This window comes from Diorhabda sublineata, chromosome X (genome assembly GCF_026230105.1).
Source record: "Diorhabda sublineata isolate icDioSubl1.1 chromosome X, icDioSubl1.1, whole genome shotgun sequence".
NCBI classification, from domain to species: Eukaryota; Metazoa; Arthropoda; class Insecta; order Coleoptera; family Chrysomelidae; genus Diorhabda; species Diorhabda sublineata.
The window spans coordinates 17,753,886-17,767,206 of record NC_079485.1 but is presented as its reverse complement, the minus strand read 5'-3'; positions in this window follow the sequence as shown (position 1 = coordinate 17,767,206).

Below are 13,321 nucleotides of genomic sequence, written 5' to 3'. Positions count from 1 at the left end.
CCTCTTCCCCCCTGTTATCTTCTGAACCTCTGTCGAATAATTTATCAATATCTGATCAAACTAATGCTGAATCACCATCTAACCCTACACTTCCTCACTCATCTCATGGCCAAAAAAGAGCTATATCCTCTGACAGTAATGTTGACACCCCCAGTCAGCTATCCCCCACAGAATCTCCATTACCAACAGACAACCAAATGCCCCCCCCCCCCATCATATAAAACATCACACAACACAACTAAGCCTTGTAAGAAAAAACCTAAAACGCTAGTCACCGAAAATCCTAAACTCACTCTCATTTCTCAAATCTCTATTCAGAACCTTTATAAGAACAATCCGTCCAATCTCACGCTCTCTGAAATCCAGTTAATGGCATTTTTAGAAAACTCGTACGGTAGTTCTGATCCTCTCAACGATGCTTTAGAATTTACTCTTAATATCCAAGGACTGTTAAATGATTTATCACTTCTTTATGCCGAAACAAAAGAGCGATCTCTGAAAAACCGTCTCACTCGACTCCAGAAAAAACTTAAGAGACAACTTAATCCTGAGGATCTTTCTGATAACAAAAGCGTTTCTTCGGATAATCGAACAGATGATGAATACCCTAAACTATTAACTCCCTAAGTCCCCATTCAAAATTATTCAATGGAATTGTGATGGGTTTTTTCCTCGCCTGGAAAGAATCCAACAATTAATATCAGATATGCGCCCTGAAATCTTGTGTTTACAAGAAACCAACTCTAAAATAGATAAACTCCCTAAATTAAAAAACTATGAAGGATATCATTATGTTCGCACCAACTGCGCGAGAGCTAGCGGTGGCACCTCTATTTTCATTTCTAGTGAACTATTTTCCTCCCCTCTCCAAATCGCTACAGATCTTGAGGCTATTGCAGTTTCCACCTGGTGCCCAAATAATCTTACTATTTGCAACTTATATATTCCTCCTAATTATCCTTTAAAAGAAATAGAACTTTTCAACCTAATCTCTCAACTCCCCCAACCATACATTCTTGTAGGTGACTTTAACGCCCATAATACAATGTGGGGATCCAATATTACCATGGGAAAGGGAAAAACCATCGAAAACGTGATCAATTGTACTGGCTCATGCTTGCTAAATACTGGATCAAATACACACTTGAATTTCTCATCTGGCACCTTCTCATGTATTAATCTTAGCTTTAGTGACCCCAAACTTACCCCTTCACTAAATTGGCATACCGCTAATGATCTATATGATAGCAATCATTATCCTATTATCATATCCTCCAGTATCCCTAACCAAAATGATACTTTATCCAGAAGGTATTGGCGCTTGAACTCTGCCGACTGGACTAGTTATACGTCTCAAACGAAGTCCAACCTATCGGAATTATCTCTCACAGATGATATAAACAATAACATACTGAGGATTACAGATGCTATACTTTCAGCTACTCATCAGCACATTGGTAAAAATAATATCTGTCCTAAACAAAAAACTGTCCCTTGGTGGAACTCCAGCTGTGAAAGTGCTATAAAACAACAAAAAATAGCACTTAATTTTTATCGTAGTCATAAAACACAAGAGAACCTTATCAATCTGAAGAGAACCAGAGCCAAGGCTAGATATATTATAAAGCAAAGTAAAAAATGTTCCTGGAGAAACTAGGTGTCTTCCATAAATGTTAATACAAGTCCCACCCAGCTTTGGAATAAAATAAGACAAATTCAAGGTAACAATTCCAATTTAAAAATTCCGACTCTCTTATATAACAATAAAATAGTGAGTGAAAATGAAGAAATCAGCAACATTCTGGCCAAAACCTTTGAATCAAAATTTAAATGTAAAGTTAACTTCACATCACCCTCTATAGACAAAACTACCTACCCATGCTCTACGACTATAACGCAAGATATCACCTCTCTTAACTGCGCATTCTCCTTCTTAGAGCTTACCTCAGCCCTCAGTAGCTGCAAAAATACTGCCTCCGGTCCCGATGACATCCCGTACATATTTCTTAAAAAACTCTCCAATACAGGTTTACGCAAGCTTCTAGAAATTTACAATTTTATATGGATCACCAATCAATTCCCTAGCCAATGGAGTACTTCTACGATAATTCCTATTAAAAAGCCTGAACAAAATGTTACCTCCCCGAACTCTTTCCGGCCCATATCACTTACCTGTACCATGTGCAAATTATTAGAAAAGATGGTTAATAAGCGGCTTCTATGGTTTCTCGATAAACATAATTTATTCTCAAAAGAACAGTCGGGATTCCGAAAACATAGATCGACCCAAGACAATCTGGTTCTTCTCCAATCCCATATTTCTGTTGCCCTTAATAAAAAACAAGAGGTCATTGCAGCTATATTTGATATCGACGGTGCTTTTGATTCTGTTAGTAGACAGTCAATTCTAAATAAACGAACTTCACTAAATATCTCCGGACATATATTTCATTTTATTCGGAATTTCTTAACTTCAAGGACATTCAAAGTCTTGCCTCCCATCAAGTATGCTTTATATGCAGACGACTTGGTTATTTACTGTCATGGCACATCTACTCCTACTACAACTAATCTAATTCAGTCAGCAGTAAACACCCTAAGTAAAAATATAATTCACTTAGGATTAACTTTTTCACAAACAAAATCCAGAATTATTGAATTTAGTAGACGACCATCTACATTATCTCCTACTATCCTCATTAACAATGACCGCCTTCCTGTTGTTGATCACTGTAAAATACTTGGTCCAACATTCGACTCTCGGCTCACCAGGAAACAACATATTCGAGAAATCAAAGGCGAATGCAGCAAAAGATTAAACCTTATTAAAATCTTTTCGCATTACCACTGGGGAACAGACGAAAACTCCCTTATCAAAATTTATAGGGCCATCATTCGCTCGAAATTAGATTATGGCTGTCACATATATATCTCGGCCACAAAATCTGATCTCGATCTCCTGAACTCGGTGCATAATACAGCTTTACGCCTCTGTTTAGGTGCTTTTCGATCTAGTCCTGCAGAAAGCATTTACTGCGAAGCTAATGAGCCCCCTCTTTGGATCAGACGGCAGCAAATTCTGCTTTCTTACGCAGTGTCCGTATCGGCTAACCCCCTCAATCCTGTCTACTCGCTTTTCACATCAAATTCTAACACATTACACAACTCCTCAGCCTTGCCATTATTAAAACCTATCCCTTTAATTTTATCCCAGCTGCTTGACGGCGTCAACCTCAAACAAACTAGCCCCCTTCCTATCCCCCCTTATTCCCCCATGGACTATCAACATTCCTAAATTCAACACATCCCTTATGAGATACAATAAGCATGCAACACCCAAACAATTAATTATAAATGATTTTAATGACATAATAATGAATAACCACTATGATTTAGTGTTATACATCCAAAAATGAAACAGGAGTAGGCTGCTCTGTTACAACGTCACAAATTGCAATAAAATCTTCCCTTATCCCATCAACCTGTAACGTTCACACAGGTGAACTATTCAGCATTCTACAGGCCATCAATTCAATCTCTCCACCTTATAAGCTCGTCGCCATATGTACAGACTCACTTGCCTCTATATTATCCATCCAAAATATATTTACCGAACATCCTATTGTCCAATCAATACATGACTCCTACCAGCTTATCTCATCCCAAGGAATAGCAGTTACTTTAATTTGGATACCTTCCCACATTGGCATCGAAGGCAACGAACTAGCAGACAAACAGGCAAAAATTGCAGCTACATATACCGTCACCGACAATGTAATTATTGGAAAGGATTTAAAATCACAGTTCAAAAGAAAATCCAGAGTTACATGGCAGCAGCATTGGGACACTATTAACACATCCCTACGTCAAATACAGCGTTCAATTGGTAACCAACCTATTATCTTCGCTGGTCTCTCAAGGCAAGACTTAACTGCGATTAGAAGAGTAAGAATTGGCCATTCAAGACTTACTCATGGATATCTTATGACTACTACTGCCAGACCATTTTGCTCCAGCTGCAACTCGTACCTAACCATAAAGCATATTTTGACCGAGTGTCGCAAATATACCGTGGAAAGACAACAGTTTCGGCTTAGCCAGAACTACAATGAAGTCCTTAACAACTCGGAACAAATTACCTCTCTACTTCAGTTTCTCAAAGATGTACAGCTGTACCACCAACTATAGAACAATTGTGTTACTGTATATTCATATTGTATACTTGTATCAATGAACCATTTCATATTTAATGTATTATAACCGCTCCCGTGCAAGTGGCCATAGTAGCCGAGCACGTTAATTTTAAATAAAAAAAAAAAAATTAATCTTGTATTATTGAATGGTTACAATTAATCTCTCGAGCGAATTAACTATAAACATTACCAAGGTGTTTACATTCTTTCGTTTATATAATAAAATTATTGCTGACAATGTGTTTAAATATTTGATACAATTGCGTTTTATTAAAATGACCTTCTGAAATTTTCTCCATGTAATTCCTCCATCCCTAAAAATGAAAAATGACGGAGGTATTTTTCATATCTTGTTGTCTTCCTTCTTCTAATTCGATGTCTTCTTTCTTCTTTTCTTAAAATTTCTGTTTTCTTACAATTTTTTTTATATTTTTGAATTAACCATAATGTTATTAAAATTATACAACTATATACTTTTTTTATTTGTATGTTAGTTTCACTTTCTATTTGAATGCTACAGTTCTTTGGAATTTTTATAATCGATGGAGAACTTATTTTCAAATAACGGTCCGAAACACATTTGGAAATCACGTTTCTGAATTTGGAATTACTAAAAGTTCATTATTTGTTACTTGTTCTAATATAGTTTCTTGGAGATTTATTTCACTAACAACACAATTTTTAGCAGAGCGTCCGTTTAACAATTCAATAGTACAATTGTCTTTTCTTTGCAATAATATTTTTCATCTAGGACTGGACATTCTTCTTTGATAAAAATAACTTCTTGATTTTTGGCCAAGTAAGGTTGAGGAGGGATAAATATCGTATGGTTTTGGATTACAGGATATAAATGGAAAAATTCATAGGTTTTAGGTTTAAGGATAGGAACATGGGTAGCAAAAATTATTTTAGATTTAGAAAAGGTTACTTGTGAACTAAGAAAGAGATAATACGTTAAAATATTATTAAATTTTGGGATTTTTTCTTCATAATAAATAGTACTTAAATATTTCATCAATTCTAAAATTTCTTGACTTGATATAACAGAACTGTGAATCGTATTTAATTTAGAAAATGTTATTGCGTTTTCAATATTGTCAATCAATGTAATCAAACTTTGACAGTCCAGATTAATCTGTGAAATTGTACTGTGAAATGTTATAAAATTATTCAAAGTTATTATTTTATTTTCTATCGAAATGTGAAATTTCTCTAAATTATCAGAAAGTTTCTGTTGATTGTTCCATAGAGTCGTAATCGATTTATTATAATGATCAATTAATTTTTTGTGTAACGATGTTTGCAAATTTACTTCATGAATTATTTGTTTTTCATTTTGTTGTAAAACATGTATAGCATCATCATAACTTTCTTCGTCGTCTGAATCTAGAATTCCAAAAAGCCATTTATCAATTGCGCCTACTGCATTTATTAATCCTCTTTTTTCTGTTTTCTGATTTTTTATCTAAAGTATTAATTAAAATTTCTGTTCTACTTAGTGATTGTTCAGCTAAATTATGATATGAAATAGGATTTGTAGCGTTCGCTTAAGATAAATTATTTTTTGAACTATAATAATATTGTTTCAAATTATTAATTTGTTTATGAATAAATTCTAAATCTATATAATATATGAAAGTGTGTTTAGTATATATAAGATTATTCTGACTTCTGTCTTAGTTGTCTTCTAAAGTAGTAGTAATATTAATACTGTCGTCAGCTTCATTATTCTGTAACAATTTTTCTGTTTTAGTTTTTGGTTTTCTGATTATGTTTTTGTGATAGGTTCCTCTATCAGTCTCTAACAATATATTTTTATGCTCCAATTACAGAACCTTTTCACTTGTGCCAAGATTTTCATTCAAAAGCTTAACTTCATGATCTAATAACCGTTTTTTACATGATATTTTCTTCCGATAATGTCTCGTTTGCCGTTGTAACGACAGTAATAGTCACTTTATCAACCTCCGAGATAGCTACTGCGACTGATCCTCTGATATCAAACAATTAAATTGCATGAAGTTCTTAAATAAAACCGTATCACCTTCTCATTTTAAACTGAACAATTTCTTCCGAATATTGTCCTACGCAACAAAAATGTTCTGTCGACAATTTCACATAACTCAAATAAGACTCGGACAAGTACTCAATTAACAAACTTTCGGCGGTTGTTTCCGATTTATTTCGTTTGATGTTAGGATTCGCTAGTTCTAATTTATCGATCACATGAATCACTTTGACTTCACTTAAAACGCAGAGTGCCATAATGATAACACAAATATTGATGTCTTTTTGGCCAAAGGTTTTTTTTATTGTATTATTTATTTTTAGTCAAAAAATAATGAAAATATTGAATACAGTGAAATATTCAAGTTATTTTCCATAATGAGGGCCTTTTTCGTCGGATTGCATTGATCCCCCACGGCCTCTAGCGACTGATATGCTTTATAAGCCGTGGGGGGAAAAGCCAACCGACCGACGCGGTTTCGTCTCGATTTCTGTGTTGTTTAGAACCTTTGCCGCTTAGTATTTTTTCTGACTTGGTGGAGTTTACGTCGTTCACGTTTTTTGCCAACGATTGCAGTTTAGGATTTGTACTGTACAGAAGAAGTTGGAAACCTTATTCTAAATAAATTTTCTCTTGGATATCAACAAAGCTTATATTTGAAATGTTTGTTTGGTTTTGATGTATTCATTCTAGATAAATGTGCTTTCAAAAATTAATTATGGATCTATGATTTTTCCATTTAAAAATATGTGACATCTAATTCCAAAACCAAGTATACTTCGGTATTGCCTAAAACAGAGGTGGGGAACCTTTTTACCATTAGAGGCCACATTTAAATTAGGCAGCAAGAAGAGAGGCCGCATAAGCTGATTTACCTAAGAAAGTGACTTTTATGAAATCATTACAGTTTTTCTATAGATTTAATAATTTATTGCATTATATAGAAAAAATAAAATATAATACTACAAAATTTTAAATATAATATACAAATAAAATAATATAAAAATATTATAGAAGAATACAATGAAAAATATTTTGTTTGACAGTAATTGTATATTTGGATCAAGCTTCGTAACACACAGCTTTAATTGATCCTCTAAATGTGCATCTGTAATTTGCGTTCTTAAATTTGTTTTCATTTTTGACATGAGAGAAAATGTTGTCTCGCAACAGTAGGTACTTCCGAAGCAGGAAAGTAAACGGCGAGCATGTTCTCGAAGGCATGGATATTCAACAGCATTTTTCCAGATTTCTATGGGATCCTTTTTAGCGTTAAAAAGGGATTTGAATATACTATCTTCCCCTAAATCAATTAACTCCATCTGCAGTTCTGCAGAAGCCTCGGATATATCTATTAAATGTGGTTCAAATGCCAGTTTCATAGCAGGAGTGTGCTCGTCAAAATCAGAAAATCTATTAGCAACTTGGGAGCGCTGAAAACATTGAGTGTCCAAGTCTGGTCTGTGGGCCAGAGCCTCGCTCATTTGTGCTAGGATCCGTTTCAGACTAATATTCTGACGTCATGTTACAATATGACTGTCTTTGGCGGGATTTTTCGCGCAATTGTCATGGAGTTGATGTACAATAGTTGTTTGAAACGGACTCTACCATTTTGTACTAGGTGGCAAAGGGCCGCACAAGAACCTCGCGGAGGCCGCAGGTTCCCCTCCTATGGCCTAAAACATACTCAATAACATGACATATCACTTGCACTGAAATGTCGCATCAATGCTATCCAGCTCGGCTACACATATTTTTTGATATGTCGGATAACATCGATCCCCCATTGCCGTATTGAATTCAATTTTGTTAGCAAAATGGAGGATAAGTTTGATCCCCCAAGGCAGTTTACGTGTTAAATAGTGCGGGTTCTAAAGTCGTATGTATTATAATTTGCACCGTTAAAAGTTTGAATGTTTCTTTTCGATTTTTAATTTTCCATACTGTCTATTACATAATAATTTCAATGATTGTAAATTATTTTTATTTTCACTGAGAATCACTTAACTCCTTACTGATTATCAATTAAAACTTTGAAGTTCAATTTGTATTTTAATAATTTCCATCATTCAAGATCGTAACCTGGGCCTATAACCTGTTGTGATTATGGATTAGGTATCGGTGTATTTATGAAAATAATCCAGGACCTTAATATTTGGAAGATTGTTTCTTATTCAAATTAGAGTTCCGGAAGTACGTTTTTATAATGTTGACGATCGGGGAGAACTAACTTTTTACAATGGTTTTACTATGATTGTCTCTTAATATAATATTTTGGGTCTGTATTGTCTATTCTATTTTCAAAATTATACTTGGTTTCACGACTATCATCTCGAAAACCTCCTCCTTTACTTCTAGGAAAGAATGAAATAAATTCTTTTACAAGCTTGACAATGTATTAACCAATTGTTATTCAAATAGAAAGATGCCGTTCCAAACTACAGTGAACTAAAAATATGAAAAGTATAATATCTCTAAAAAGATGGATTTTTGTCCTCAATGTTTCTAAGATAATAAAATTCACACAAGAAAATCACAGAATGAAGACCAAAAAAAAAGATGTGAAGATCAGATTGTGCAAGATATGCTAAATCTGTGAGTAGTGAGTACATATCTGGAACAAACAGATGCAGGACAGAGAAAAATGAAGTCCAATAGTTGAGGCTTCCAAAATATGTGATAAGCTGTAATTAAATAGGGTTAAAATGTAGGCTGACTACCCACAATAACACCGGGGTGTTCATGCTACCACTACACCAACACTCACAACACAACACTCAGACAGTTGTCACGAGAAAATTATGACCCAGCTTCAGTCACATATCCAAATTAGAATTTGAAAATGGTTATTCATTATGAAAGTGGTTTTTGTGTATTTATGTAAGACACTAATTTGTTATACACGTTTTTTAGGAAGCAAATCGAGAAGAGCGGGGAGTGATGTGAAGCAACAAGTGGACAAAATTTCTTGAAAATCAACTGTGATACATAATTTTTTCTAAGTGGCTCCTGTTTTCTTTTTGTTTTGAATTACAAAGTTGTTTGAACGTTCTACTAGGAACATTGTTGTAACTATTATTGGGTGGTAAAAATGATTAACAAGCTAGATGAAGAATTGAAAGTTTTGATTTTTTCTTTGGTTCCCACATCTCAAATATATAGCGGTATTCAATTAAAATTATTAGAATTTACAAAATAGAGCTATGATTCACTTAAATTATTTAGATCTTTTTTGTCATTTATAGCTTTTTCGTTCTCATGAATGTGAACCATTTCTAAAAATTCCCTTTTTCGTGTATTAGATTCCGTTTCAAGAATTTTTGATTCTTTATAATTCAATTCATGTTTTTTTGATATCTCATGGTTTATTAATGCAGTTCTATTTTTTTATCGTATAGATGACCTCTAAGTCTATCTTCTAAATACTGAGATGTTTGTCCTATGTGGACAGCGTCACAATGAGTACAAGGCACTTGATATATAATATTAATTCTTTTGTTTTTTGGTGTTTTAGATTTCAATTTAGTGAAATATTGGGATAATGTATTATGTCCTCTATAACTTATACCAATATTATATTTCTTGAAATAATTCGATAATTGTTGGAAAAGTCCTTATACATATGGTTCTGATGTTTCGTTTTTGTTTTCCTTTAAAATTGATTGTAGTATTATTCTTGATTTTAGGTCTCTTCTGTTTTAAAATTAGTGGCAAAGAAACACCGGAGTGGACTAATATTTTTATAATACATAATATCAAAATTTCGAGGATAATATAAATATGGTAAAACTATTAATGATTGATGTTTCGTTTATGTTTTGTCTTTAAATTGATTAGATAGTATCTGTTTATCTTTTCTTAAATATGTTATTTGTTATTTTTTCCGGATAATTATTTTCTTCCAATGCAGTTTTTGTTTATTGAATAGCTAATCATTTAAATGTATGATAGATCTATCAGCCAAACTCATTACCACTGATCTTTTTTGTGACAAAGGATAACACGAATTGAAGTTTGAATATCTTGAGGACTAGGTTGGTTTCGTATTCCATTCTGTTCTTTTGTTATTATTAATTTTATATAATGTGACATCAAGAAAATTGATTCTATCATTTTGCTCAACCTCGATTGTGAATTGAAGTTTTTCATGATAAGAATTGAAATTTTTGATTAATGTTTTTAATTTGATTCCTTGGTACAGCAGTAATGCAATTATCTACATATCGGAAAAAGAATGGAATATTCATATCAAGTTTGCTTAGAACCGTTTCCTCAAGATCTTCCATTACAAATTGTGTTATAACACTTGCAATGGAAGCTCCCATAGCACAACCATCAATTTGTTTGTATATTTCATTTTCATATTTGAAATATGTTGTTGTAAGATTGAGATCTATAGCTTTTATAAATTCAATTTGCGGTATTTCTCTATATTTAATTTTGACGAGTTTGTATCAAATTTACCCAACTATAGATGGAATATTAGCTTCATTTAGAGGTCGTTGTTCATTCAAGGCTTTCAAGCAAGCCAAATCGGTATGGTATAAAAATTTATGCCTTAGTTGATGCTAAATTATTTTATGTAATTAAGTTGGAAGTATACTTGGGAAAACAACCACAAGGACCTTTTGCTGTTGACAATACGAATCTTGCACTAGTTTGTCGGTTATGTGAACTTGTCCGTGGAAGCAGTAGAAATATAACAATGGACAATTTTTTTACAAGTAAAGTTGTTGCCGACACACTTTTGCGTGATTATCATCTGACAATAATAGGTACAATGCGCAAGAGATACCTTCAGAATTTATTATGATCCGAAGACCAGAGAGGATTTTAATGTTTGTCTTCGACGAAACGTCCACTTTAGTGTCCTACGCTCCACATAAGAACAAATGTGTCATTGTTTTGTCAACTATGCACCATGATGATAAATTGAATACAACAACGGGAAAGCCTGAAATAATCGTAGATTACAATCACACAAAAGGTGGTGTCGATGTAGTGGACCAAATGTCTAAAGCTTACAACTGTGCACGAGCAACTCGTAGATGACCTCCTGTTGTTTTTTATGAACTCTTGAATGTGGCAGGTATTAATTCATGCATAGTATTCAAGAGCAACAACCGAACATCATTTCGACGCGCAAAATTTTTAGAGCAGTTAGGATATGAGCTTGTTCAGGATCATATTTCAAGAAAATCTACAAATAAGAGACTTCCACGTACAATTCGATTGCGCCTTCAGGAAATATGTGAAAACGAAGCTGAAAATGTTCCTGCTAACCAAAATCAAATTTTGGTTTACAGGAGAACATACTGATGAGTAATTCCAGTCATTAATGTTATAAGATAAAATAAGATCTGATACTTTTAATATAATCACTAATTTCAAAAATGAGGAAGAACTTTTTATTTCGCCATCAGATACCAAAAAATTGAGAATTCACAATGCCTTACCCCCTAAAATATATGGTTCACCAAAACTACACAAACCTGACATTCCTCTTCGCCGATTGTTTCAAGTATTCCAACTCATCTCTCCCCATAATCTACTTTTTTGAAAAATATATTTGAGAAAATTTTATACAAATACACTATTTTTATTTATACAATTTTTGCTTTTTGAATAGCTGAGCATATAAATTCAGGATCTGATAGTTGGATAGATCTATCAGCTAAAATTATTATTACTGATCTTTTTTGTCACATAGGATGACACGAATTGAAATTTACATATCTTGTGCACCAAGTTGGTTTTGTATATTATTCTGTTCTTAAGTTATTGTTAATTCTATATAATGTGACATCAAAAAAATTGATTCTATAATTTTGCTCGACCTGGATTGTGGATTGAAGTTTTCTTTTATAAGAATTGAATTTTTTTTATGTTTTCAATTTGATTCTTTGGTACGGCAGTAATGTAATCATTCACTTATCGGAAAAAGAATAGAATATTTATATCAAGTTTGCTTAGGACAGTTTCCTCAAGATCTTCCAGTACCAATTGTGCAATAACACTTGAAACGGAAGTCCCCATAGCACAACAATCAATTTGTTTGTATATTTCCTTTTCATATTCAAAGTACGTTGTTGTTGTCTCATTGCTCTATCAATATATTTTGCACAACGGAAATGGGAATACTTGTATTGAAAAAAACCACATCTAACGAAATAAATACATATTCGCTACGTATTTTTATACTTGTATTTTTTTCTTTGAAATCCAATGTGTTTTTGATATAGTATTTCTTTTGGTATGAAATTTTTTTCAAGGTCAATCGCTCAAAGATTTTTATTTTCATTATTTACATTTAGTTTCTATCGCTATTTTATTGTAATGATTTCTATTTTAATATATCTAATAAAATTTTATGTATAAACCTTGTATATTGATAGAAGAAAATTATTGATTTCTGTTTTCATTTAAGTCCTGATGTAGATAATGACTGAACTTATAAATCAACTATTTGATTAATACATTTGTATTGTGCCAATTGTAATAAATTCGCTTAAATTTCAAGTCACTTAGATATGGAGAGATATTTACACAATCGCAAATTTCAAGTTCTATAATCAAAATATATGTATTGCTGAATCACTGTCCATCTGAACAGTTCACATATACAATTACATAATTAGTCCATATTCGAAATATTCATTTAACCCGCGATAGGTCGCTATGATAGAAAAAATCTAACAATTCCGATATTTTGCTCATAAAATTTGAAAAGTCTGCTTAAAATAATCTCCCCTCTAGAAGTGACTGGCAATCACTGGAAGAGCAATCAGACGAGGATGATGGCGTTACTACGGTTCGACCCACTGCTACTGTGACAGAAGCGCAAACAAAAAGAGACCCTATTTTTTAGGTAAAAATCTCAAGGAGTGGCTAAAGCACAAACCTGTCATGACTAGAAGAAAAATACGTCCTCACAACCTTATAACACAACTACCTGGTGCTAAAGCTATTGCCGAAGGAGCTAGTATTACTTTAGATTCTTGGAAACTATTTTTCCCAGACGAAACCATTGGCAAAATTCTTAGTTTTCACGTACCAGAAATAAGCAATAAAGCGAGAATCATATTCGCGCCTCAGAAACTGTACCGGGTGTCCCAATAAG